This window comes from Aquarana catesbeiana, linkage group LG02, assembly GCF_042186555.1.
Source record: "Aquarana catesbeiana isolate 2022-GZ linkage group LG02, ASM4218655v1, whole genome shotgun sequence".
NCBI classification, from domain to species: Eukaryota; Metazoa; Chordata; class Amphibia; order Anura; family Ranidae; genus Aquarana; species Aquarana catesbeiana.
This window is the reverse complement of record NC_133325.1, coordinates 208,683,986-208,711,598: the sequence shown is the minus strand read 5'-3', so window position 1 is coordinate 208,711,598 and position 27,613 is coordinate 208,683,986.

The following is a 27,613-nucleotide window of genomic DNA, read 5'->3' as shown; positions in this document are numbered from 1 at the left end:
GAGATATACATCTTTTGAATAATTTTTTATGATGGTTTATGTTTTTCATATTTAATTTTATGTGATATAATGACATTTTGATATAATGTGTATGTATAGTAAATCATGTGATTAGTTCGATCATCAGTAAAACATGAAGCTTTATGCCAGTGAAAAATACAATGCTGTAAATATTGACACCACCTAGGGGCTAATTAAAGAGACTCGGTCATATTGCCTATACAGGGCAAAGTGAGAGAAGCATACTTAGTAAGATTAGTTTTATATGGTGGCAAGGTAATTATAAAAGGGTCAGGAGGGAAGCTTTCACCAATTCTGACATTTCTCACATTCATGTAAAAATCTGAATCTTTTGCTAGAAAAAATTACTTAGAACCACCAAACTTTATATATATTTTAAGCAACGGCCCTGGAGAATAAAATGGTGGCTGTTGCTATTTTTTACATAACACAATATTATGCAACCTTTTTAAAACAAACATTTTCCCAAAAAATTGTTTATTGAAATTGGGGCGGGCTACGGACGTCTTGCAGCACCTCTAACAAAGGGAATTTGTTAACTTTTTCTATGCTTGATTTTTTCATTTGAAATGTAAGTACATATATTTTATTAAGCTTTCATAAAAGTTCTCTTATGGTTTTACGCGATGGGCATACCTTCTTTCCTTTACATGTAATTACTACACCACAATATGCAAGTAAAGTTTGGGGGACATCCTTGATTGCTGCACAGTGGCAGACACTGCGACCGCGCATACCCCTGCAGGGGAAAGAAAAATCCGGTGAGTGCAAGCATTGTCAAAAGGCACTAATTAAAGAAACCAGCACCTGGATAAGAAGTTTTCCTACAGATATTTGACCCTCAGAGATTGAACACTTCAAAACAATTTTAAAAAGAACTTGTTTTTTCATAAACTGAACTTTTCCTATCCAACTATTACTGGTCACAGCACATCAGTCACTATATATGATGGATAATTTGCACAATTTTGTATAAATTTTTATGGTTTAACACTGGTCACTTTAGTGATGTTGCACCATGCACTTTTGTTGAATAATTGAAGCACCCTATGTTGCAATTGTACCTTTAATAGTAAGTACTTAGCACCAGTCACAGATTTTATTTAATTATTTGGTGCACACAGGCTTAGAAGCAATACTTTAGGAATTATAGAGCTATTGTTTATTTTAAAGAAAAAGTCCTTTTGTTTCCATAAGGGCAGCGCCATACTACTCCTGTTTTCCATTTTTATACTTTCCACTTAGGTGGTATTGTATCCATATCCACAACTATTTACCTAATTTATTACCTAATTTAAAGCGCACAATGCACCTTTGCTGAATAATTGGAGCACCATATGTTGCATTTTTCACTTTTAATAGAAAAAATCCGTCACCAGTCACAGTTTTTATTCAACCTTTTGACACATACAGATTTTAGAAGCAATTCTTTAGGAATAAGGTCACTAGGTAACACATTTACTACAAAGAAGAAAAATATCTTTTTGTCTCCATAAGGGCAGTGCCATACTACTCCTGCTTTTTTACCATTTTGAAATTTTGTGTACACAAACACAATAATAATATTCAAATTTTACACTGAATAAATAGATACCTAGTAAATAGAGTAAAGAGATACTTATACGCTTTAAAATTGTGCATGCCCATGGAATGACAACAAATTACGGTACAAATAAATTATCAATAGCCAACACTTTAAAAGCCTTTACAGGTTACCAGTTTAGGGTTTAAAGAAGGTCTGGTGCTAGAATTATTGCTCTCATTCTGGTGTTTGTGTTGATACCTCACTAGTGAAACAGTCTGAAGATCCTCATTTAGCACAGCACTGTTTAATAAGTTCCAATGCATATATGACAATGAAACACACACAAATAAAAATGTGACATAAATGTTCAATCGATAATTATAAACATTCAACAGCAGTATTGTGTACATAAATTGCATAAACTTAAACTATAGGGGTTGATTTACTAAAGGCAAATAGACTGTGCACTTTGCAAAGTGCAATTGCACTTTGTAAGAGCAGTTGCTCCAGAGCTTAGTAAATAAGCAGAAGCTCTGCTCATGTGCAATCAAAAAAGTATTTTTTTATTAAATCTTTCTTGCATATGATTGGGTATTCTCTGCAAAGTAAAGCTTTACCTAATTGCTAGGTTCTAGAGCAACTGTACTTTGCAAAGTGCACAGTCGATTTGCCTTTGGTAAACCAACCCCACAGTGTCCACATGAAAAAGTATAATATCCATATAAAATGTGTAGTGCAATATTTTATTTCCAGATCCAAATGTCCACCCAGTATGTTAACGAAATAACAAGACAAATAGAGGTTGATTTACTAAAGGCAAATAGACTGTGCACTTTGCAAAGTGCAGTTGCACCCTGCAAGACCAGTTGCTCCTGAGCTTGGTAAATCAGCAGAAGCTCTGCTGACTTCCATCATTCAATCATGTGCAGGCAAACATGCTGTATTTTTTATTTTTCCTGCACGTGATTGGGTATTCTTTGCAAAGTGAAGTTTTACCTCAAGCTTTACTAAGCTCTGGAGCAACTGCACTTTGCAAAGTGCACAGCCTTTAGTAAATCAACCCCAGAGTCTCTTTAACCACCTGAGTCTGTGACATTTTTCACCTTCAAACCTCATTGAGTCTTGAAGTGGTTTACATAATAAATGTGTTGATTTTATCAATAATAACTGCAGTGGGTGTTTGGTAGTCCTTGGTGATCCAGACCTGATTTATTTGATTAAAAGTTATGAAATTGAACAGACTACAGGTCTCACGTTTCTCTGTAACTTTAACTGTGGATTTTTTTTAAATATTTGATTTGCTGCCTCTGTCTTGACCTGGGCAGGGATGACCCTTAAAAAAATAAAACTTAAAAAATAAAAAGATAAAATGTAATTATGTTAATAATTTAAATAATTAAAAAAAAGCAAGGTGTTAGTATGTTCATTGGAAACAGCAATCGCCAGGAACTTTGCACTAAATATCAGATGAGTTGCAATGATTTTTTTGTGAGTTACCCTATCTTTTTGGCATGCACCAGGAGGAACACAAGAGAAATTGGGGTTGATTTACTAAATGCAAATAGACAGTGCACTTCACTAAGTGCAGTTGCACTCTACAAGAGCAGTTGCTTCAGAGCTTAGTAAATGAGCAAAAGCTCTGCTGACTTCCACCATCCAATCATGTGCAAACAAAAATTCATTTTTATTTAAATTTTCCTTGCATGTGATTGGATATTCTTTGCAAAGTGAAGCATTACCTCATTAATAAGCTCTGGAGCAACTGCACTTGCAGAATACAACTGCACTTTGCAAAGTGCACAGTCTATTTGCCTTTAGTAAATCAAACCCATAGTCCTCATTGCTCCCTTTACCACACTTTTGGAGCTGCACTCACTGAATGTGTTTGCCCTTATTATTACAGAAAAGGCAGACACTTGTGTAAATACGGCCCAGATAAGGCATCCATTTATGAAGATTCTGGAATGATTCTCCTCCACTCGCCTCCCCTCAGTGGTTTTACACAATATGGGATAGTGATAAGTAGAGATGAGCTTGATGTTTGGTTTGAAGAGCGAACATTACGGGGCGTCTGTGGCAAATTTGAGCATAGCGGAACACCCCATAATGCACTGCAAAATCGCAATGCATTGCTGTATGATGATTGGCCAAAGCACGCTCCTGAACTGCATGCTTTGGCCAATCACAGCGCCCTCTGCTAAGAGAGCCATACTTGGCCAAAGGCAGGGTACCTTTGGAAAATCATGGCTCAGGGGGACTAAGTCCATGCCCCACACTGTATAAGACTGCTTACACGGCGGCCATGTGTAGTGTTGTTGGTGTGGAGAGATAGCTTGATTTAGATTAAGCAGGCAAGTTATTCAGTTAGTGGCAGTGTATTTGATATATATATATATATACAGTCAAGAGTATATATACTCTGCAACCAGTGTAGCCTATAGCTACAGTGCATTCCGTGGTGTACTGTTTCTAATACACTTTAGGCGGTGTATTAATATATATAAAGATCATTAAGATCATTAAAGGCAATTCAAATTTCTTCTATTAGCGTTAGCAGTTTTTTCTTTTTTCTCAAGAAATGCCTTGTAAAGTAAATCTTTTCACAGCTGGGTAACAAAGTTTTTATATGGGTCAGTTTGCTAGACTTTTCAAATAAAATGTTAGGTTAAAAGCTAAGTTGTTTTGCTAATTTGTAAAACTTTCAAAACTGTAAAGGAACACAGCTAATTAAATCAAATGTTTGTAAAGAGCTTCTAAAAAAAATTTTTGCTGACTTTTTTCTTACATTTCTGCAAATATACAGTATATATATACAGTATACAGTATATATACAGTATCTCACAAAAGTAAGTACACCCTCACATTTTTATTTATTTATTTATTAAAATGCTTGACCTACGCAGTCTTACCCGAAGGCCTCAATGCGCAAAACAAAAACCATTGACATTAAAAGACCTTAAGAGAGCCAGTATACCAGCATGGCAACATTTTTGTAAATATTTTATTATATCTTTTCATGTGACAACACTGAAGAAATTACGCTTTGCTACAATGTAAAGTAGTGAGTGTACAGCTTGTATAACAGTGTAAATTTGCTGTCACCTCAAAATAACTCAACACACAGCCATTAATGTCTAAACCGCTGGCAACAAAGGTGAGTACACCCCTAAGTGAAAATGTCCAAATTGGGCCCAAAGTGTCAATATTTTGTGTGGCCACCATTATTTTCCAGCACTGCCTTAACCCTCTTGGGCATGGAGTTCACCAGAGCTTTACAGGTTGCCACTGGAGTCCTCTTCCTCTCCTCCATGACTACATCACGGAGCTGGTGGATGTTAGAGATCTTGCGCTCCTCTACCTTCCTTTTGAGGATGCCCCACAGATGCTCAATAGGGTTTAGGTCTGGAGACATGCTTGGCCAGTCCATCACCTTTACCCTCTTTAGCAAGGCAGTGGTCATCTTGGAGGTGTGTTTGGGGTCATTATCATGTTGGAATACTGCCCTGTGACCCAGTCTTCGAAGGGAGGGGATCGTGCTCGGCTTAAGTATATCACAGTATATGTTGGCATTCATGGTTCCCTCAATGAACTGTAGCTCCCCAGTGCCAACAGCACTCATGCAGCCCCAGACCATGACACGCCCACCAGCATGCTTGACTGTAGGCAAGACATACTTGTCTTTGTACTCCTCACCTGGTTACCTCCACACACGCTTGACACCATCTGAACCAAATAAGTTTATCTTGGTCTCATCAGACCACAGGACATGGTTCCAGTAATCATGTCCTTAGTCTGCTTGTCTTCAACAAACTGTTTGCGGCTTTCTTGTACATCATCTTTAGAAGAAGCTTCCTTCTGAGACGACAGCCATGCAGACCAATTTGATGGGGTTTGTGCCGTATGGTCTGAGCACTGACAGGCTGACCCTCACCCCTTCAACCTCTGCAGCAATGCTGGCAACACTTATACGTCTATTTCCCAAAGACAACCTCTGGATATGACGCTGAGCACATGCACTCAACTTCTGTTCTGAGTGGAACCTGTCCTGTTAAAACGTTGTATGGCCTTGGCCACTGTGCTGCAGCTCAGTTTCAGGGTCTTGGCAATCTTCTTAGCCTAAACCATCTTTATATAGAGCAACAATTCTTTTTTTCAGCTCCCCAGAGAGTTCTTTGCCATGAGGTGCCATGTTGAATTTCCAGTGACCAGTATGAGAGAGTGAGAGCGATAACACCAAATTTAATACACCTGCTCCCCATTCACACCTGAGACCTTGTAACACTAATGGGTCACATGACACCAGGAAGGGAAAATGGCTAATTTGGCCCAATTTGGACATTTTCACTTAGGGGTGTACTCACTTTTGCTTCCAGCGGTTTAGACTGTGTGTTGAATTATTTTGAGGGGACAGCAAATTTACACTGTTATACAAGCTGTACACTCACTACTTTACAATGTAGCAAAGTGTAATTTCTTCAGTGTTGTTACATGAAAAGATATAATAAAAGATTTACAAAAATGTGAGGGGTATACTCACTTTTGTGAGATACTGTATATATATAGATATATATATCTATATATATACTCTTCATCTAGTGTACTACAGTGCATTCTGTGGTGTACTGTTTCTATTACACTACAGGCAGTGTATTAATATATATATATATATACAGTCTTGTATATATACTATACTGTATATACTCTGCATCCAGTATAGCCTATATCTACAGTGCATTCCGTGGTGTACTGTTTCTAATACACTTCAGGCAGTGTACACAGTATCTAATACAGTGTGTACAGTGTCTACTATACTTCTGGTGGTGTACACAGTACACAGTACACAATACAGTGCAGCCGTGGTACAGCTGCTAATACAGTGCAGGTAGTGTACACAGTATCTATACAGTGTGTACAGTTTCCATTATACTTCTGGTGGTGTACACAGTACACAATACAGTGCAGCCGTAGTACAGTTGCTAATACAGTGCAGGCGGTGTACACAGTATCTAATACAGTGTGTACAGTTTCCACTACACTTCTGGTGGTGTACACAGTACACAATACAGTGGAGCCATAGTACAGTTGCTAATACAGTGCAATACAGTGCAGAGGGCCATCAATGAGTACCTGTGCGAGTATGGCACCAGGACAGGGTCAGGGGAGCTTGGCTTCTTTTCACCATGCCAGTGACTACTGATCAAGGATGCATGCAATGTCCTGTCACCATTTGAGGAGGCCATGAGGATGGTGAGCAGCGTCAATGCACGCATCAGTGATACTGTCCCTCTAGTCTTCCTGTTGGAGCACACGCTTTGTGGAATCATGGACAGGGCACTTAAGGCAAAACAGTGGGAGGAAGAGGAGGACTTCCTTACCTCTCAAGGCCCCCTTTTTACAGATAGCATTCCTGCAGGCCTGCAAAACACACAGGAAAAAGAGGAGGATTGTGTCAGCATGGATGTGGAGGTTAACACTCAGCAGCAGTATTCAAGGGATGGATTTCAGTCCCCAGAAACCCAAGGAGTTGTACGTGGCTGGGAGGAGGTAGTTATGGATCATGTGATCCTTAGTGACCCAGAGGACTCAGAATCGAATGCCTCTGCGAACTTATGCTACATGGCCTCCCTGATTCTGCAAAGCCTGTGAAAGGACCCTAGGATTTGTGGTATCAAGGAGAGGGATTATTACTGGTTGGCAACCCTTCTTGATCCACATTACAAGGGTAAGGTTGCAGAACTCATCCTGCCTTTGCAGAGGGAGCAGAGGATGAAATATCTTCTAGAGGCATTGAAGAAAGGTTTGTGCAATGCATTTCCAGACCCTGGAAGGTTACAATTTCCTGGTGCTGAACAATGTGTTGCTGAGGCTTTGTTCAATCAGAGGAAGAGCAGTGGACAAGGTGGCCGGCTGACTGATGCCTTTAACCACTTGACGACCGCCGCACGACGATGTACGTCGGCAGAGCGGCACGGGCAGGCAAAAGGACATACATATACGTCCTTGCCTTCCTGCGGGTCCGATCGGACCCCCCCGTGCCTGCGGCGGTCGTATTCAGGTCAGGGGTGATCAAAGGTGAGGGGGAGGCCACTCATTCGTGGCTCCCCCCTCGCGATCGCTCCTGGCCAATGATAGACTTCCTCTGCCTCTGTAATGTAAACAGAGGGAGAGGAAGTGATGTCATCCCTCCTCGAGCCGGTCTTTTCGTTCCGGCGCCGAGGAGAGAAGACTTCCAAGTAAGTGCACAAACACTACACTTACAGTAGAACATGCCAGGCACACTTTTCACCCCCCATCACCCCCCGATCACCCCCGATCCCCCCCTGTACCCCCTGTCACACTGACACCAATAGCAGTTTTTTTTTTTTTTTTGCATTGGTGTCAGTTTGTGACAGTTATAAGTGTTAGGGCAGTTAGGATAGCCCCCTTTAGGTCTGGGGTACCCCACTTTAGGTCCAGGGTACCCCCCTAACACCCCCAATAAAGGTTAACCCCTTGATCACCCCCCCATCGCCAGTGTCGCTAAGCGATCGTTTTTCTGATCGCTGTATTAGTGACACAGGTGATGCTAGTTAGGGAGGTAAGTATATAGGTTTGCTGTCAGTGTTTTATAGCGACAGGGACCCCCATATACTACCTACTAAAGGTTTTAACCCCTTGATTTCCCCCTAGTTAACCCTTTCACCAGTGATCACGATATAAGTGTTACGGGTGACGCTGGTTAGTTAGTTTGTTTTTTATAGTTTATGGGCACCCGCCGTTTATTACCTTATAAAGGTTTAACCCCCTAATTGCCCGGCGGTGATATAAGTTAAGTTTTTAGGGTCAGATAAGGTCTGTGTCGCCCCAGGCAGCGTCAGGTTAACACCAGTAGCGCTAACACCCACACACGCAGCATACACCACCCTTAGTGCTATAGTATCTGAGCGGATCGATATATGATCTGATCCGATCAGATCTATACTAGCGTCCCCAGTAGTTTAGGGTTCCCATAAACACAGTGTTAGCGGGATCAGCCCAGATACGTTTTGAATCAGTCGCTGACAGTCAGGAGCTTTTTTGCCTGTGAGTCTCACTAGTGTACCCCTAAATTTAGAGCCCAAAATGGCAAATCAAAGGTACACTAGTGAAGAGGCCTACATGTTTCTGAGCATGACAGATAGTGAAGAGGAAGTCACTCATCTGTCAGATTCAGGCTCAGAATACGATCCTGTAGAGGACAGCGGCTCCATGACAGATAGCTCTGATGACTGAGTTGTGGTCCCTGCCAAGGTCAGGCTTACCAGACCCCAAACTTCTTCTTCTGTCCTTGAAGTGCAAGAACCGCAGGGCTCTCGTATGGAGCAGAGAAGTACTAGCGCCGCTATTCCTTCTGGTGAACTGGCAAGCACCAGCGGCCTAGTACACCCTGGTCGTACATCCAGCACTGCAGTAACACTTGGTGACGTGGCGAGTCCCATAAGTGCAGTTCAAGCTGGCGAGGTGGCAAGCACAAGTAGTGTCCCACTGCCACCAAGAAAACAAACACAGGCCCGTCGTGCCCATAGTGCCCTTCCTGCTGCATTCATCAATCCGAATTGGGAACCCACCACTTCTGCAGCACCCGTACCTCCCCCATTCACTGGCCAACCCGAAATTCAGGTGGAAACAGTTGATTTTACGCCACTGGATTTTTATTCACTGTTTTTCACCGAAGATCTCTATAGATCTATTGTGGACCAAAGCAATTTATACGCTGGTCAACACATCGCCACTAATCCCCAGTCCTCCCTTGCCAGAGATTGGAGACCAATTATGGTCTCCGAATTTAAGCTCTTTCTGGGCCTTTCCCTCAACATGGGCTTGAATAAAAAGAGTAAGTTGCGGTCATATTGGTCCACTGACCCAATTTTCCAATGCGCCCATGTTCTCTACCTCCATGGCCAGGGCACGATACGAGCAGATTTTGTGGTTCATGCACTTCAATGACAATGAACTCTGTTGTCCTCGTGGAGACCCTGAATACGATCGGCTCTACAAAATTCAGCCCTTTGTAAACCACTTTAACCAACGTTTTGCAGACTTGTTTACTCCCCATCAAGTTGTCTGCGTTGATGAGTCCCTGATTAAATTTTCTGCCCGCTTGTCATTCAAACAGTACCTTCCCAGCAAGCGTGCCAGATATGGGGTCAAGATGTATAAGCTCTGTGACAGGGCCACAGGCTATACATGTAGTTTTATAGTTTACGAGGGCAAAGATAGTCACGTAGAGCCGACAAACTGCCCTGACTACATAGGAAGTGCTGGCAAGATAATGTGGGACTTGGTGTCACCCTTATTCGGAAAGGGGTACCACTTGTACGTGGACAATTATTACACGAGCGTGCCACTTTTTAGTCACTTGTTTGATCAGCAGATTGGAGCATGTGGCACTGTGCAACCTAATCGCCGGGGCTTTCCCCAGTGGCTTGTAGATTCCCGTCTTAGGCTGGGGGTGAGAGCCTGCTTGCAGTGTAATAATTTGCTCGCTATGAAGTGGAGGGATAATAAGAATGTTTTCGTTCTCACCTCCCTTCATGCAGACACGACGGTCCAAATTACTACGGTGACTGGTGTTGTGGAGAAACCCCTCTGTGTCCACGAATATAACCAAAATATGGGAGGGGTGGACCTCAACGACCAGTTGTTGACACCGTATCTAGTTGCCCGTAAGGCCAGACGCTGGTACAAAAAAGTGTCTGTTTATTTATTTCAATTGGCTTTGCTGAACGCTCATGTGCTATACAGAGCTTCAGGACGGACTGGATCCTTCCTTACATTCCAGGAAGAGATCATCAGAGCCCTTCTGTTTCCAGACGGTGCTCCACCTCACCTTCCCCAACTAAATGCAGTAAGCCGGCTGCATGAGAGGCATTTTCAATATGTCCTCCCGAGTACCCCTACCCAACGAGCCCCCCAAAGAAGATGTCATGTCTGCAGAAAGCTCGGATTTAGGCGTGACACCCGGTATTATTGTCCCTCCTGTCCTGGCAATCTTGGTCTTTGCATCGGTGAATGTTTTGAGCGCTACCATACACTAGTTGAGTTTTAGCGTAGGGTACAGCATTGCACAGACTAGGACACACTTTCACAGGGTCTCCCAAGATGCCATCGCATTTTGAGAGACCCAAACCTGGAACCGTTACAGTTTTAAAAGTTACAGTTATAAAAAAAAATGTAAAAAAAAAAAAAGTAAAAAAAAAAAAACACAAAAAAATATAAAAAAAAAAAAATAGTTGTTGTTTTATTGTTCTCTCTCTCTCTATTTTCTCTCTATTGTTCTGCTCTTTTTTACTGTATTCTATTCTGCAATGTTTTATTGTTGTTATGTTTTATCATGTTTGCTTTTCAGGTATGTAATTTTTTTATAGTTTACTGTGTTTTAACCATTTTTTTGTTTTCAGGTACGCCATTCAGCTGCAGCGCAGATTTATGTATTTTGACAGCAACAGCGTTTGCTCCCACGATACATAAAGCCGCGACTCCAGCGCTGTCGGAGGCGATTTCACCACCACAGTTACATACTTCAGCATATATGCCGAAGCATGGGGGCAGCAGTGGGTGGAGGAGCGATTTGCTCCTGCCTTTTGTGGGAGGATGCCCCCATGCTTTGGCATATATATATTTTAGGTAGGCACAGGTTCGTTAAATGTTTTATTTTTTACTATGTTTTTTTGTATTTGCTTTGCATGTATGGTAAGTCTTACTGTTATACTGTAATGTTACTTTGTTTTTTGTTAACCATCATTTGCTTAGCAGGTACGCCATTCAGTTGCAGTGTGGATTTATTTATCTTGACAGCAACAGCGTTTGCTCCCACGATACATAAAGCCGTGACTCCAGCACTGTCGGAGGTGATTTCACCACCACAGTTACATACTTTAGCATATATGCCGAAGCGTGGGGGCAGCAGTGGGTGAAGGAGCGATTTGCTCCTGCCTTTTGTGGGAGGATGCCCCCATGCTTCGGCATATATATATTTTAGGTAGGCACAGGTTGCGTTAAATGTTTTATTTTTTTACTATGTTTTTTTTTGTATTTGCTTTGCAGGTATGGTAAGTCTTACTGTTATACTGTAATGTTACTTTGTTTTTTGTTAACCATCATTTGCTTAGCAGGTACGCCATTCAGTTGCAGCGCGGATTTATTTATCTTGACAGCAACAGCGTTTGCTCCCATGATACATAAAGCCATGACTCCAGCGCTGTCTGAGGCGATTTCACCACCACAGTTACATACTTCAGCATATATGCCGAAGCGTGGGGGCATCAGTGGATGGAGGAGTGATTTGCTCCTGCCTTTTGCGGGAGGATGCCCCCATGCTTCGGCATATATAAACGGTGCATGTATGCCCATCATTAGAAGTGGGTGGATGAAGGGAGGTATTCTAATGGTGGGCATACCCACCGATCAATATATTTTTTTCCTTCAGCCCACAGGCTGCATGAAAAAAAAGTTTACAATATATGCCCAACAAGGACCAGCAATGTACTGGTATGTTGCTGGACTTATACCAGAATGATGCCTGCAGGTTTAGGTATCATCTTGGTATCATTCTTTTCAGCCAGCGGTCGGCTTTCATGTAAAAGCAATCCTAGCAGCTAATTAGCCTCTAGACTGCTTTTATAAGCAGTGGGAGAGAATGCCCCCCCCCCCACCGTCTTCCATGTTTTTCTCTGGCTCTCCTGTCCCAACAGGGAACCTGAAAATGCAGCCATGATTCAGCCAGCTGACCATAGAGCTGATCAGAGACCAGAAAGGCTCCAAACATCTCTATGGCCTAAGAAACCGGAAGCTACGAGCATTTCATGACTTAGATTTCGCCGGATGTAAACAGCGCCATTGGGAAATTGGGAAAGCATTTTATCACACCAATCTGTTGTGGTCAGATGCTTTGAGGGCAGAGGAGAGATCTAGGGTCTAATAGACCCCAATTTTTTTAAAAAAGAGTACCTGTCACTACCTATTGCTATCATAGGGGATATTTACATTACCTGAGATAACAATAAAAATGATTAAAAAACATAAAAATGAAAGAAACAGTTTAAAAATAAGATAAAAAATCAAAAAAAAATATAAAAAAAAAAAAAAAAAGCACCCCTGTCCCCCCCTGCTCTCGCACAAAGGCGAATGCAAGCGTCGGTCTGGCGTCAAATGTAAACAGCAATTGCACCATGCATGTGAGGTATCACCGCGAAGGTCAGATCGAGGGCAGTAATTTTAGCAGTAGACCTCCTCTGTAAATCTAAAGTGGTAACTTGTAAAGGCTTTTAAAGGCTTTTAAAAATGTATTTAGTTTGTCGCCACTGCACGTTTGTGCGCAATTTTAAAGCATGTCATGTTTGGTATCCATGTACTCGGCCTAAGATCATCTTTTTTATTTCATCAAACATTTGGCCAATATAGCGTGTTTTAGTGCATTAAAATTTAAAAAAGTGTGTTTTTTCCCCAAAAAATGCGTTTGAAAAATCGCTGCGCAATTACTGTGTGAAGAAAAAAAAATGAAACACCCACCATTTTAATCTGTAGGGCATTTGCTTTAAAAAATATATAATGTTTGGGGGTTCAAAGTAATTTTCTTGAAAAAAAAAAATTTTTTTCATGTAAACAAAAAGTGTCAGAATGGGCTTTGTCTTCAAGTGGTTAGAAAAGTGGGTGATGTGTGAAATAAGCTTCTAAATGTTGTGCATAAAATGCCAGGACAGTTCAAAACCCCCTCAAATGACCCCATTTTGGAAAGTAGACACCCCAAGCTATTTGCTGAGAGGCATGTCGAGTCCATGGAATATTTTATATTGTGACACAAGTTGCGGGAAAAAGACAATTTTTTTTTTTATGCACAAAGTTGTCACTAAATGATATATTGCTCAAACATGCCATGGGAATATGTGAAATTACACCCCAAAATAAATTCTGTTGCTTCTCCTGAGTACGGGGATACCACATGTGTGAGACTTTTTGGGAGCCTAGCCGCGTACGGGACCCCGAAAACCAAGCACCGCCTTCAGGCTTTCTAAGGGTGTAAATTTTTGATTTCACTCTTCACTGCCTATCACAGTTTCGGAGGCCATGGAATGCCCAGATGGCACAACCCCCCCCAAATGACCCCATTTTGGAAAATAGACACCCCAAGCTATTTGCTGAGAGGTATAGTGAGTATTTTGCAGACCTCACTTTTTGTCACAAACTTTTGAAATTTGAAAAAAGAAAAAAAAATACATTTTTCTTGTCTTTCTTCATTTTCAAAAACAAATGAGAGCTGCAAAATACTCACCATGACTCTCAGCAAATAGCTTGGGGTGTCTACTTTCTAAAATGGGGTCATTTTGAGGGGTTTTGTGCTATCTTGGCATTTTATGGCCTTCAAAACTGTGATAGGTAGTGAGGAGTGAAATCAAAAATTTACGCCCTTAGAAATCCTGAAGGAGATGATTGGATTTCGGGGCCCCGTATGAAGCTAGGCTCCCAAAAAATCCCACACATGTGGTATCCCCGTACTCAGGAGAAGCAGCAGAATATATTTTGGGGTGCAATTCCACATATGCCCATGGCCTGTGTGAGAAATATATCATTTAGTGACAACTTTGTGTAAAAAAAAAAAAATTTGTCACTTTCCCACAACTTGTGTCAAAAAATAAAATATTCCATGGACTCAACATGCCTCTCAGCAAATAGCTTGGGGTGTCTACTTTCCAAAATGGGGTCATTGGGGGGGGGGGTTTGTGCCATCTGGGCATTTTATGGCCTTCAAAACTGTGATAGGTAGTGAGGAGTGAAATCAAAAATTTATGCCCTTAGAAATCCTGAAGGCAGTGATTGGTTTTCGGGGCCCCGTACGCGGCTAGGCTCCCAAAAAGTCCCACACATGTGGTATCCCCGTACTCAGGAGAAGCAGCTGAATGTATTTTGGGGTGCAATTCCACATAGGCCAATGGCCTGTGTTAGTAATATATCATTTAGTGACAACATTTTGTAAATATTTATTTTTTTTTTTTTTTGTCATTATTCAATCACTTGGGACAAAAAAAAAAAATATTCAATGGGTTAAACATGCCTCTCAGCAATTTCTTTGGGGTGTCTACTTTCCAAAATGGGGTCATTTGGGGGGGTTTTGTATTGCCCTGCCATTTTAGCACCTCAAGAAATGACATAGGCAGTCATAAACTAAAAGCTGTGTAAATTCCAGAAAATGTACCCTAGTTTGTAGACGCTATAACTTTTGTGCAAACCAATAAATATACGCTTATTGACAATTTTTTTACCAAAGACATGTGGCCGAATACATTTTGGCCTAAATGTATGACTAAAATTGAGTTTATTGGATTTTTATAACAAACAGTAGAAAATATCATTTTTTTTCAAAATTTTCGTTTTTTTTCCGTTTATAGCGCAAAAAATAAAAATGGCAGAGGTGATCAAATACCATCAAAATAAAGCTCTATTTGTGGGAAGAAAAGGACGCAAATTTCGTTTGTGTACAGCATTGCATGACCGCGCAATTAGCAGTTAAAGCGACGCAGTGCCAAATTGAAAAAAAGTCCTCTGGTCCTTAGGCAGCATAATGGCCTGGTCCTTAAGTGGTTAAACAATTTTTCAGTCCTCAGTGCCAAGGTCTGATTGGTTCAAGCAACCATTGCCATTTTCTGCATTACATGGTATAGGAATATCTAGGGGCAAGAGCAGATTTGGAGACCTTTCCAACAGAGCATCCACTGGGTTACTGGGTCTTGAGGTTGGACCACTGGCCAGAACTTGTTCAATATGCAATTGAGCTACTGGCCTGTCCTGCATCCAGTGTACTTTCTGACTGCACATTCAGTGCTGCTGGAGGGTTTGTAATGGATCAAATAATGCGCCTGTCCACAGACTCCATTGATAGGCTCACATTCATAAAAATCAATCAGTCTTGGATCAGCAGCTATCAAGCACCTGATGCTGATGTAACTGATTGAATTTGCTATGGATGTGGGATCCCTTAAAGACTGCCTATGCTGACTATCCTATTCCTCCTTTATCTTGATGATGCTAGCTTCCAACAATATTTTTGGTTTAGGGCACCACAACCACCCAAGGCCCAATTTTTCTGCTCCTGTTTAACAGGGGCATGTAATTACAGTTTTTGATCTAATATTTCACAGCAGAGCCCGTTCCTGCGCCCAACAAGAGTAACTGTGAGGGGTTACAGGGTTGTGGCACCACCACAACCACCACCAAAGGCCCAATTTTTCTGCCCCTGTTTATCAGGGGCATGTAATTACAATTCTTGATCTAATATTTCACAGCAGGGCCCGTTCCTGCACCCAACAAGAGTATCTGTGAGGGCTTACAGTGTTTTGGCACCACCACCCAAGGCCCAATTTTTCTACCCCTGTTTAACAGGGGCATGTAATTACAATTTTTGATCTAATATTTCACAGCAGGGCCCGTTCCTGCACCCAACAAGAGTATCTGTGAGGGGTTACAGTGTGTGGTACCACCACCACCACCCAAGGCCCAATTTTTCTGCCCCTGTTTAACAGGGGCATGTAATTACAACTCTTGATATATATTTCACAGCAGGGTCTGTTCCTGCTCTCAACAAGAGTAACTCTGAGGGGTTATAGTGTTGTGGCACCACCACCATCAAAGGCCCAATTTTTCTGCCCCTGTTTAACAGGGGCATATAATTACAACTCTTGATATAATATTTCACAGCAAGGCCTGTTCCTTTGCCCAACAAGATTAACTGTAAGGGCTTACAGTGTTCTGGTACCACCACCACCACCAAAGGCCCAATTTTTCTGTCCCTGTTTAACAGGGGCATGTAATTACAATTTTTGATATAGTATTTCACAACAGGGCCTGTTCCTGCGCTCACCAAGAGTAACTGTGAGGGCTTACAGTGTTCTGGTACCAACAAACACCTAAGGCCCAATTTTCTGCAGAGTATATAGGGCAGGCCGTATAGTATATATACTGCTGATCAGAGTATATAGTGCCTGGGGGCCTGGGGGAACCCCATGCCATTATTTGGATGCGGGTTTACCCTTAATATCCATACCAGACCCAAAGGGCCTGGTAATGGACTGCAGGGGTAACCCATGCCATTTTGTTCAATGATTTTCATCTATATTGCCGGGACCCGACAAGACATTACAGCTGCGAGTAGTTTTAAATGACATTTTTTCCATTAGAAATGGCATTTTGCTGTGGTATTGTTTGAAATATGGGAAACTAACCCACTAACTACTTTACAGGCATACTAAGGACACCCCCCAGGCACGATATTTAAAAGAATATTTCATTTTTATTATTTCACTTTAGGCATTATTAAAATCACTCCTCCTCAAAAAACAGACATTTTAAAAACTTTTTTTGCAATTATATATGTCACCTGGTGCGGGCCCAGGGTCCCCAAACACTTTTTATTGCAATAACTTGCATATAAGCCTTTAAAATTATCACTTTTGATTTTTCACATTCGTGTCCAATAGACTTTAACGGTGTTTGCGTGTTCGAACAAATTTTTTACCTGTTCACATGTTCTGCTGTGAACCGAACCAAGGGGGTGTTCGGCTCATCCCTAGTGATAAGTAAGTCATAAGAAAACTCATAGTGTGATAATGTTTTAAAACACTTTGTTTAGAACATAGGTAGCATACTCACACAATGATAAAAGACTGTAGGCAAACCACAAGATGTATAAAAATGACATTTATGCAGCTAAAACAGCACCCTGGATAAGCTGTAGACTCCCGCCAGTCACCAGCTGCCCAGTGCCTAATAGTCCGCAGAGATACAATGTATTTAATATTTCAATTCAGATGAGCCGCAGACTCCCGTCAGTCACCAGCTGCCCAGCTCTCAATAGTCCACAGAGATACAATGCATTCACAATCCAACTTGGCTGACAGTATCAGGCTCCACCCCTATGCACATTTTCGTGATCTGAGACTTTGACAAAGTGGAGAGTGGAGATGAAACGCCTGTCAGTTTTTATTGCTGTCTGTGCCCATGTTAGGGAGATTCACCCTCTCTATTTGTTCTATTTACCGTTATCATTGAAAGTGAAAGTAAAGAAAATCCTAAATTTTGGATTGAAACCAGAACAGTAATAGAGGGGGAATCTTCCATAATTTGAAAAATAATAAACTTACTGTCAGGATCACTAGATAAAAATAAAGGGAAAAGCCTAAAAAAGAGAACTAATGCAGCCACCACATCTAAGATTTGGTGAGCCGCAATGTAATATATTTTAGTTTTTGGGTTTAATACTGCTTTAACCACTTGCCGACCGGGCCATGGCCGAATGATGGCTAGAGCGCGGTCGGCTAGTTCTGGGAGAGCGAACTATAATGTCCTTCTGGATTTGCGCTTCCTACGCATCCCCTGGGGCGTGAACCCGGAAGTGTCCATGCTCACCAGGTCCTCGGGACCCAGCATAGCACAGATCGGGGTAAAGGGCCAGTGACATTGGCCCTTTACAAGCGATCACTATGTAAACAAAATGGGGTCATGCTGGGGTTCCGTTCTCTCCTCTCCTCACACAGATATAGCGTGTGTGGAGAGGAGAGAGGTCAAGTGCAGCAGCGTGAGTCTCTTTACTTTTTGTGTGATTTACAGTGACTAGCAGTACCCTACAGTGCCACATCAGTGCTACTACAGTGCTTATCTGTGCCCTACAGTGCCATCTGTGTCACATTAGTGCCACCAGTGCCACTACAGTGCCCATAAATGCCACCTGTGCCACTACAGTGCCCACCAATGCCACATCAGTGTCGCTACAGTGCTTATATGTGTCCTATAGTGCCATAAGAGCCACTACAGTGACCTACAGCATCTACAGTGCCACCGGTGCCCATCAGTGCCACATAAGTGCCACATCAGTGCCACTACAGTGCTCATCTTTGCCCTATAATGCCACATCAGTGCCACTACAGTGCTCATCTGTGCCATACGGTGGCATTAATGCCACTACAGAGCCCATCAGTGCCACATTAGTGCCACTATAGCGCTCATCTCTGCCCTACAGTGCCATCAGTGCCACTATAGTGCTCTACAGTGCCACACCAATGCCCATCAGTGTCACATTAGTGCCACCTGTGCCACTACAGTGCTTATCTGTGACATTACAGTGCCACATCAGTGCCACTACAGTGCTCATCTGTGCCTTATAGTGCTAACAGTGCCACCTGTGCCACTACAGTGCCCATCATTACCATCTTAGTGTCACTACAGTGCTCACCTGTGCCCTACAGTGCCAGCAGTGCCACTACAGTGCTCTACAGTGCCCATCAGTGCCCCATCAGTGCCACATCAGTGCCACTATGATCCCAATCAGTGCCACTACAGTGCTCATCAGTGCTACTACAGTGTCACTATAGTGCTAATCAGTGCCACTACAGTGCCATCAGTGCTCATCTGTGCCACAACAGTGCCACTACAGTGCTGGCTCTGGAGGAATTATACAATGCTATTAACATTCAGCTGAATGCACATCCAGAGGGGGTTGTGATTGTGGCTGGCAATTTGGAGCTAGAAATGGTTCTTCCTAAATTTTATAAGAATGTGCACTTTCCAACAAGGGAGGACAATATTTTAGATCAGGTGTATACAAATGTTTCCAGTGCACATAAAGCTACTTTGTTGCCACATCTTGGTCTATCAGATCATACCTCTTTAATGATGATCCCATGTTATAAGCTTCTTGTTTGCAGAACAAAACCAGATACTAAAACTATACAGGTTTGGAGCGAGGAGTCAAATTCACTCCTGCAAGAGTGCTTTGAATCAACGGATTGGAATGTATTTGCACAGGACGCAGACTTAGAGAAATATGCTTCATCTGTTCTAGCTTATATTCACTTTTGTATGGAGATGTTCCTAGTTACAAAAACTATTAAGGTATTCCCAAACCAAAAGCCTTGGTTGGATGGTAAAGTAAGCGCTCAGCTTAGAGCAGGTGATGTGGCAACCCTATGGCCTATTGGAAAGCTCGGAATGAATTAAAGAAAGGCTTTAACCACTTGCCGACCAGGCCATAGCTGAAAGATGGCTACAGCGTGGTCGGCTTATTCTGGGTGGACGTCCGTGGGACGTCCTTCCAGAATGTTGCTCCCACGCGCCCCCTGGAGTGCGCACCCGGGAACATACGTGACCGCCAGGTCCTGAGGACCCAGGGCGCATCACAGATCATGGTAAATAGCCGCTGATAGCAGCCATTTACCACGTGATCATTCCGTCAAATGACAGAGTGATCACTTGTAAACAAACCGGTGCCACGTCATGATGCCGGTTCCTCCCTCCCCTCTCTGTACCGATCAGTACAGTGCGAGGGGAGAGGGGGAGAGGGGGAGAGGGGGAGAGGGGGAGAGATTGCATCAGTGCTGTGGGCTTGATGTTTACTGCCCACAGCGCTGCTCGGTGCCAATAATCTGCAATACTCTGCAACACTGCGCAATACTCTGCAACACTGTGCAATACTCTGCCAATACTCTGCAACACTGTGCAATACTCTACAACACTGTGCAATACTCTGCCAATACTCTGCAATACTGTGCAATACTCTGCAACATTGTGCAAATATCTGCAACACTGTGCAATACTCTGCCAATAGGGATGAGCCGAACACCCCCCCGGTTCGGTTCGCACCAGAACCTGCGAACGGACCGAAAATTTGCACAAATGTAAGAACCCCATTGATGTCTATGGGACTTGAACATTCGAAATCAAAAGTGTTCATTTTAAAAGCTAATTTGCATGGTATTGTCCTAAAAAGGGTTTGGGGACCCGGGTCCTGCCCCAGGGGACATGTATCAATGCAAAAAAGGTTTTAAAAATGTCCGTTTTTTTCGGGAGCATTGATTTTAATGATGTTTAAAGTAAAAAAAAAAAGTAAAATATTCCTTTAAATATCGTTTCTGGGGGGTGTCTATAGTATGCCTGTAAAGTGGTGCTTGTTGCCCGTGCTTAGAACAGTCCCTGCACAAAATGACATTTTTAAAGGAATAAAAGTCATTTAAAACTGCTTGCGGCTTTAATGTAATGTCGGGTCCCGGCAATATGGATGAAAATCAGAGAGACAAACGGCATGGGTACCCCCCAGTCCATTACCAGGCCCTTTGGGTCTTGTATGGATATTAAGGGGAACCCCGCACCCAGGAAAGGTGTGGGGCCCCCAGGCCCTATATACTCTGAACAGCAGTATACAGGCGGTGCAAACAAGACAGGGATTGTAGGTTTGTTGTTAAGTTTAGCTCCAGGCAATAAATCTATTTTAAGCTTTTTGGAAAACATAGGGAAGGGTTATCACCCCCGTGACATTTGTTCTGCTGTCTGTGCTCCTCTTCAGAAGATTTCACCTCACTTTTTGTCTCAATGACAAATGTTTTTTGAAAATTTTGGGTGATAAAGCATCAGTGTAAAGGAGAAAAGTTTTTCCCATATTAACTCTAATTTCACGTACACACGAGCGGACTTCACGGCAGACTTTGTCCTGTGGACTTTTCGACGGACTTTACGATGGACTTTCCGAATGAACGGATTTGCCTACACACGATTAACCAAAGTCCGACGGATTCATACGTGATGACGTACGACCGGACTAAAACAAGGAAGTTCATAGCCAGTAGCCAATAGCTGCCCTAGCGTCGTTTTTGTCCGTCGGACTAGCATACAGAGGAGCGGACTTTTTGACCAGACTCGAGTCCATCGAAAAGATTTAAAACATGTTTCATTTCTAGGTCCGCCGAACTTTTGGGGAAAAAAGTCCACTGGAGCCCACAAGCGATCGAATTGTCTGACGGACTCCAGTCCGCCGAACCAAGTATGCCGTAAAGTCCGATTGTGTGTACCCGGCATTACAGGAGAGAATTTCCCTTCCTAGGGGGAGATTGCATCTCACTTCCTGTTGTCTCCTTCCGTTTGCAAGTAGGAGTCGTTTGTAAGTTGGATGTTTGAAAGTAGGGGCCTGCCCTATATACTCTGCAGAAATTGGGGCCTTAGGTGTTGGTGTTGCCACAACACTGTAAGCCCTCACAGTTACTCTTGGTGGGCGCAGGAACGGCCGTGCTGTGAAATATTAGATCAAGAATTGTAATTACATGCCCCTGTTGAACAGGGTCAGAAAAATTGGGCCTTTGGTGGTGGTGGTGCTGGTGCCACAACACTGCAACCCCTCACAGATACTCTAGTTGGAGCGCAGGAACTAGCCCTGCTGCAAAGAATTGCATCAAAAATTGTAATTACACGTCCCTGTTAAACAGGGGCTGAAAAATTGGGCCTTAGGCACTGGTGGCGGCACCCAGAAACAAAAATGTTCTTACAAGCTATCAGCATGATCATTGAGGAGGAAGAGGATAATTACTCAACATAACAGGATAGTCACTCAGCATCAGCATAGGCAGTCTTTAAAGGGATCTGACATTTAAAAAAAAGTTATTTGGTTACATCAGCATCAGGTGCTTGGTAGCTGGTGGTGATCCAAGACTGATTCATTTTTATGAAGGTCAGTCGATCGACCGAGTCGGTGGACAGACACACCCTGCGATCGGTTACAAACCCTCCAGCAGCACTGAATGTGCGTTCGGAAAGAACGCTAAATGCAGGACAGGCCAGTAGCTCAATTGCATACTGTGCAAGCTCTGGCCAGTGATCCATCCTCAAGACCCAGGAACCCAGAGGATTTTCGGTGGGAAAGGTGTCCAAGTCAGATCTTGCCCCTAGGTATTCCTGCACCATGTAAAACAGACGCTGGTGATGGTTGCTGGAACCGATCATACCTTGGGGCTGCGGACTAAAAAATTGTCTGAACGCATCGGTCAGACGGACACCTTCTCCACAGCTCCTTCTTTGACTGACCTAAGCCTCAGCAACACGTTGTTCAGAATCAGGAGTTTGTAACCTCCTAATCTCTGGGAACGCATTGCACAGACCTTTCTGCAAGGCCTCCCAAAGATGTTTCATCCTCTGCTCCCTCTGCGACAGCAAGATAAGGTCCGCAACCTTACCCTTGTAACGTGGATCAAGGAGGGTTACCAGCCAGTATTGTTCCTTCTCCTTGATACCATGAATACAAGGATCCTTCCACAGGCTTTGCAGGATCAGGGAGGCCATGCAGCGTAGGTTTGCTGAGGCATTCGGTCCAGAGTCCTTTGCAGCCACCTCCTCCCAGCCACGTACAAGTCCCTGTGTTTCTTGGGACTGTAAATGATCCCTTAAAGACTGCTGCTGATGCTGAGTGCCAGGCTCCACCTCCATACTGACACAATCTTCCTCCTCCTCCTCCTCGTCCTCTTCCTGTGTGATCAGCGGGCACGCAGGAAAACTGTCTGGATAAAGGGGGCCTTGAGAGCTAAGGAAGTCCTCCGCTTCTTGCCTCTGTTCTGCCTCAAGTGCCCTGTCCATTATTCCACGCAGCGTGTGCTCCAACAGGTGGACAAGGGGGACAGTGTCACTGATGCATGCACTGTCACTGATCACCATCCTCGTGGCCTCCTCAAATGGTGACAGGGCAGTGCATGCATCCTTGATCATGGCCCACTAGCGTGGGGAAAATAAACAAGCTCCCCTGACCCTGTCCTGGTGCCATAGTCGCACAGGTACTCATTAATGGCCCTCTGTTGCATGTGCAGCCGCTGCAGCATGGCCAATGTTGAGTTCCTCCTGGTGGGCATGTCACAGATTAGGTGGTTTTTGGGCAGGTTAAATTCCTTTTGGAGGTCTGCCAGCCAAGCACTGGCATTATATGACCGGTGGAAATGCATACAGACTTTCCTGGCCTGCCTCAGGATATCCTGTAAGCCCGGGTACCTGCCCAAGAACCGCTGCACCACCAAGTTAAGGACGTGAGCCAAACAGTTCACATTTGTCCCCGTCGGAGGGCGGAGAGGAGGTTGGTGCCATTGTCGCAAACCACCATTCCTGCCTTAAGTTGCGTGGCATCAGCCACCTCTGAACCTGCCCCTGCAGAGCTGAGAGAACTTCTGCCCCAGTGTGGCTCCTGTCCCCCAAGCACACCAGCTCAAGCACCGCATGGCATCTTTTGGCCTGCGTACTTACGTAGCCCCTTGAACGCCTACGGAGCACCACTGGTTCCGAGGACAAAGCACAGGAAGAGGCCATGGAGGAAGAAGAAGAGGAGGGGGTGGAGGAGAGAGGTGTGTCAGAATCACTAGTAGTGGCATTTTGGAGGCGTGGTGGCGGAACAACCTCCAACATTATTGCACCTTGTCCTGCATCCTTCCTAGCTGCCAGGAGAGTCACCCAATGCGCCGTGAAACTTAGGTAATGTCCCTGTCCATGCCTGCTGGACCATGAATCAGCAGTAATATGCACCTTACCGCTGACCGCCCTGTCCAGCGAGGCCAAGACATTGCCTTCCACATGCCGGTAGAGAGCCAGAATCGCCTTCTGTGAGAAAGAGTGGCGTTTGGGAACCTGCCACTGAGGAACCGCACATTCCACAAACTCACGGAAGGTGGCAGAGTCTACCAACTGAAAAGGTAGCAGTTGAAGTGCTAGCAATTTTGCCAAGCTAGCATTCAACCGCTGGGCATGTGGATGGTTGGGAGCAAACTTGTTTTTGCAGAGCAGCAGCTGGGGCAGGGAAATTTGCCTGGTACAATCTGACATCAGTGTACTGATAGCAGATTGCCCACAAGTACTTGGCTGTGACACACCTAATTCTACACCTTCCTTCCTCTCAATGCAGGTCTCAGAGAGGACTAAAGGTATAGTGGGGTTGGAGATGCCAGCTAATGAGGAATAAGGAGAGGTCCTCTTTGTTTTTTGGTGTAAGTCTTTTAGGTACGCTTGCCAACGAACTGCATGGCAGGTCAACATATATCTGTTCAAGCATGTGGTGCCCAAGTGGGGGATGTTTTGGCCACGCGAGAAACGATTGAGACATATGTTGCAAATAGCAGCGGTGCGATCTGATGCACTCGTCTCAAAAAAGGCCCACACCAAAGAACTTTTGGAATAACACGTAGAGACAGCAGCACCCTGCACATGCGTAGCTCCGAGGTGTGATGCAGTCAGTGTGCTGCCCTTAGGCTGGCCCCTGGAGGGCATCCTGCCTTGTTGGTGATGTGCCTCCTCCTCCTCTCTCCTATCAGGCACCCACATTGAGTCAGTGACCTCATCATCCCTTCCCTCCTCATCACTGGAGCAAACCTGGCAGTATGCGGCAGCAGGGGCAACATGACTGCCAGATTGCTGTCATTCTTGGGCACCCCCTCTGTCCGTGCTCACGTTACTGGCTTCATCTAGCTCATTATCATCATCAGAGCCTTCTAAACGCTGGGCATCCTCCTGGAGAATGTACCCAACACTGTGGTCAAACAGTTCGAGGGACTCCTCAGGAGGACATGGTGCGGCTAGGGAAGGAGTCACTGATGCCATTGAGCCGAGGGAAGAGGCCATGTTGGCAGCTGCTTTGCCAGACAAAGTACCCTGAGCATGGGTGGGAGAGGATGAGAAGGATGAGGACGGCTTGGTCATCCACTCGACCAAGTCTTCCGCATGTTGCGGCTCAACACAGCCAGCTGCCGAAAAAAGGCCAAGCGTGTCCCACGGCCACATGCTGATGAGGATGCACCATGTCCACGACCAGCACTGTTGCCTCTAGACACAGAGCCTGCTTGCCCTCTTTTATTGGCTTGTGACTGTCTGCCTCTCCTTGTTGGCCTTCCAGCCATACTAATGGCCTGAAGTGAGATGTAGATGCACTAAGCTGGGGTATATATACTAGCAAAATCAACTGCCTGCCTGTAGTATTATTAGTATGAGATCACCACAAATCTTCTACAGGTAGCTTTAGCTGAACACTGTGCAGAGGTCGCACTACACTAACTTGTAGCTTTAGCTGAACACTGTGCAGAGGACACACTGCACTAACGTTTAAATAATGTAGCTGCCTTCGGTAGTGATAGGATCAGGAAAACACCACCAACCTTCTACAGGTAGCTTTAGCTGAACACTGTGCAGAGGTCGCACTACACTAACGTGTAAATAATGTAGCTACCTGCGGTAGTGATAGGATCAGGAAAACACCACCAACCTTCTACAGGTAGCTTTAGCTGAACACTGTGCAGAGGTCGCACTACACTAACGTGTAAATAATGTTGCTGCCTGCGATAGTGATAGGATTAGGAAAACAACACCAACCTTCTACAGGTAGCTTTAGCTGAACACTGTGCAGAGGTCGCACTACACTAACGTGTAAATAATGTAGCTACCTGCGGTAGTGATAGGATCAGGAAAACACCACCAACCTTCTACAGGTAGCTTTAGCTGAACACTGTGCAGAGGTCGCACTACACTAACGTGTAAATAATGTTGCTGCCTGCGATAGTGATAGGATTAGGAAAACAACACCAACCTTCTACAGGTAGCTTTAGCTGAACACTGTGCAGAGGTCGTACTACACTAACTTGTAGCTTTAGCTGAACACTGTGTAGAGGTCACACTACACTAACTTGGAGCTTTAGCTGAACACTGTGCAGAGGTCACACTACACTAACTTGTAGCTTTAGCTGAACACTGTGCAGAGGTCGCACTACAATAACTTGTAGCTTTAGCTGAACACTGTGCAGAGGTCGCACTACACTAATTTGTAGCTTTAGCTGAACACTGTGCAGAGGTCACACTACACTAACTTGTAGCTTTAGCTGAACACTGTGCAGAAGTTGCACTAGACTAACTTGTAGCTTTAGCTGAACACTGTGCAGAGGTCGCACTACACTAACTTGCAGCTTTAGCTGAACACTGTGCAGAGGTCGCACTAAACTAACTTGGAACTTTAGCTGAACACTGTGCAGAGGTCGCACTACACTAACTTGTAGCTTTAGCTGAACACTGTGCCGAGGACGCACTACACTAATGTTTAAATAATGTAGCTGCCTGCGGTTGTGATTGGATCAGGAAAACACCACCAACCTTCTACAGGTAGCTTTAGCTGAACACTGCAGAGGTCGCACTACACTAATGTGTAAATAATGTAGCTGCCTGCGGTGGTGATTGGATCAGGAAAACAAAAACCAACCTTCTACAGGTAGCTTTAACTGAACACTGTACAGAGGTCGCACTACACTAACATGTAAATAATGTAGCTGCCTACGGTAGTGATAGGATCAGGAAAACAACACCAACCTTCTACAGGTAGCTTTAGCTAAACACTGTGCAGAGGTCGCACTACACTAACTTGTAGCTTTAGCTGAACACTGTGCAGAGGTCGCACTACACTAACTTGTAGCTTTAGCTGAACACTGTGCAGAGGTCGCACTACACTAACTTGGAACTTTAGCTGAACACTGTGCAGAGGTCGCACTACACTAACTTGTAGCTTTAGCTGAACACTGTGCAGAGGTCGCACTACACTAACTTGTAGCTTTAGCTGAACACTGTGCAGAGGTCGCACTACACTAACTTGGAACTTTAGCTGAACACTGTGCAGAGGTCGCACTACACTAACTTGTAGCTTTAGCTGAACACTGTGCAGAGGTCGCACTATACTAACTTATAGCTTTAGCTGAACACTGTGCAGAGGTCGCACTACACAAAAAAAAAAAATTTAGCTGCCTGCGGTAGTGATAGGATCAGGAAAACAACACCAACCTTCTACAGGTAGCTTTAGCTGAACACTGTGCAGAGGTCGCACTACACTAACGTGTAAATAATGTAGCTGCCTGCGGTAGTGATAGGATCAGGAAAACAACACCAACCTTCTACAGGTAGCTTTAGCTGAACACAGTGCAGAGGTCGTACAACACTAACTTGTAGCTTTAGCTGAACACTGTGCAGAGGTCGCACTACACTAACTTGTAGCTTTAGCTGAACACTGTGCAGAGGTCACACTACACTAACTTGTAGCTTTAGCTGAACACTGTGCAGAGGTCACACTACACTAACTTGTAGCTTTAGCTGAACACTGTACAGAAGTTGCACTACACTAAATTGTAGCTTTAGCTGAACACTGTGCAGAGGTCGCACTACACTAACTTGTAGCTTTATCTGAACACTGTGCAGAGGTCACACTAAACTAACTTGGAACTTTAGCTGAACACTGTGCAG